We start from the raw sequence: 2,500 nt of genomic DNA on the forward strand, positions 1-2,500 counted from the left end.
GTTGTTGTTTACCAGTTTTATTCCAAGAAAAATACATAAAAATTCCAATTATACAACTAATAATCCCTCCTCAGTACAGGTAGAATGGACCACTAAAATGGTAACTCGATTTTTTTGATTTTCAGCGTAAAGAAAAACTAATAAATTTTGTGTACGGAAAAGAATAACAGTTAAAGTGAAAGATCCATTGACAACATGATCATAAGAAAACTGTATCTGAACACCCAAGTTGTTCTCCTAAATCTTGTCCAGAAATCTTGGTAGACGAGGACTGGTTTCTTTGTAGCTTTCGTTCCTCCGAGTGAGTGATTCTTCTTAGGCAGTGATGAGGCGCGCCATCGAAAGACGGCAGGACGAACTCGAGGACCTGGAAGACACAAAATGCCGTCGGAAGTCCTATGCCTTAGCCCAGAGGGAATCACTTCCCATACCCCCTGCCCCTTGCCAGTGTACCCCCCTCCTAAACCTATCGCACGACCTCCTCCCCCAAAGACGGTCCTTTCGGCCCGTCGGTCCTGGTCTCAGAGCCAACACCAGAGGCTACAGACCATCTGCCTCCGTCAATCTCCTCCCGACAACACCAGAAGTCCCCTCGACGCCCCCTGTCAGAAATCACCAGGTTCGAGGGACTTCAACCTTGTCCCCAACGCCGGAGGAAACTCCCACGTGCCTTTCGAATTCGCAAAGTCATCCAGCCAACGACTCCCACCCACACCCGAAAATTCCGGCTACGCCCGACGCCTCGCCCAAGCTCAGCGCCCTTCAAGGGCATCCTCAGGAAGAAAAGCAGCCGGTACAAACCACAGTACCTCCGCTAGATATTAACCACACGGCTGCTATAACTCAACAGGTCACGTCGATACCCAGCAGCCTGCCCCCAACACCCCCTACCCACCATCTGCCCCCGACACCAACCTCACTATCCCGCTCCAACACTCCGACATCACTGACATGCCCTCGAACCCCAACATCAATCAGGGCTGCACCATGGCAGCCTCCAACACCGACATCCCTCATTCACAAGGTTCCTTCCTCTCCCACAGTAGCTGTCACGGCATCTTCTGCGGCCTATCCCCCGACGCCTCCTTCGTCACCTTCACGTCCTGAGATCCTGGACGTCACGCCCTTCTTCGTCGCTGTCGTCATCAGTCGAACAAGGTGAGTAGATTCGTCATCGTTATCAATCAAATGTCAAGTGTTCTTCTTCAGGGGGTCAACCTCCAACAGCAGTTGCATGAGTATCTTCTTCAATGTGTACAGTAGGTAGTTCTTCTCTTTATCATATTAAAGTTCGTTTGCCACTAGTCAACAGATAGCAAATCCTTTCGCTTCAACAAAGGACCAAAGACCACCATGCTGCAAATCATCCGTTCTGGTGAAGTTAGCTGTCAGTGGAAGATCAGCAATCAAACCAGTTCCTTTAGTCCCCCGTCTCTCTCTCTCTCTCTCTCTCTCTCTCTCTCTCTCTCTCTCTCTCTCTCTCTCTCTCTCTCTCTTTTCCAGGCATTTGTACGCTGTATTAATAATTCAGTAGTTTAGTAAAAGTTCAGTACTATAAGAGATATAGAACCTCTATGACAAGCCTCTCTCTCTCTCTCTCTCTCTCTCTCTCTCTCTCTCTCTCTCTCTCTCTCTCTCTCCTCTCTCTCTCTCTCTCTCTCTCTCTCTCTTTTCCAGGCAATTGTACACTGTATTAATATTTCAGTAGTTTAGTAAAAGTTCAGTACTGTAAGAGCTATAGACTCTCTCTCTCTCTCTCTCTCTCTCTCTCTCTCTCTCTCTCTCTCTCTCTCTCTCTCTCTTTTCCAGGCCTTTGTACGCTGTATATTTCAGTAGTTTAGTAAACGTTCAGGACTGTAAGAGCTATAGACTCTCTCTCTCTCTCTCTCCTCTCTCTCTCTCTCTCTCTCTCTCTCTCTCTCTCTCTCTCTCTCTCTCTCTCTCTCTCTCTTTTCCAGGCATTTGTACGCTGTATTAATATTTCAGTAGTTTAGTAAAAGTTCAGTACAGTAAGAACTATAAAACCTCTGTATGACAAGCCAGTTAGTTCATAAATCAGTGGAAAGATAATAACAAGAGAGATGGGAAAACATAAGTACATAATAAATTCGACATCAAATTCGACATCGAAGCCATTCTTTCATCCTCCGATAAAGCTTTTCTGAATCTAATTAACTGTTGTTCCCCTTTTAATAATAAATAATAATAATAATAATAATAATAATAATAATAATAATAATAATCTTTATTTCAGCAAAAGCCATATACAGAGTTACAATAAGGGTACAGTGATCTTACACTTTTGACATCGGTAAAAAAAAAAGATGAGATATGCAATAATATCAGTAATATATTATAAACATCAATTAGCAGGTTGACCACAGAGTTCTAAGGTCTGGGTAATAAAAACACACCAATAAATCAGCGCAAGAGCATACCTACTTCTCATCTTAGAATATATTCGTAGTTAGAACCAATCAAAATTTGTCAGACATACACA

General features: G+C 44.0%; 1 pseudogene; it reads left to right on the top strand.

The window, feature by feature from the left end:
* The window catches only part of LOC137646850 (solute carrier family 49 member 4-like), a 101,839-nt pseudogene that overhangs the window by 45,026 nt on the left and 54,313 nt on the right, over positions 1 to 2,500 (top strand).

This window comes from Palaemon carinicauda, chromosome 1 (genome assembly GCF_036898095.1).
Source record: "Palaemon carinicauda isolate YSFRI2023 chromosome 1, ASM3689809v2, whole genome shotgun sequence".
NCBI classification, from domain to species: domain Eukaryota; kingdom Metazoa; phylum Arthropoda; class Malacostraca; order Decapoda; family Palaemonidae; genus Palaemon; species Palaemon carinicauda.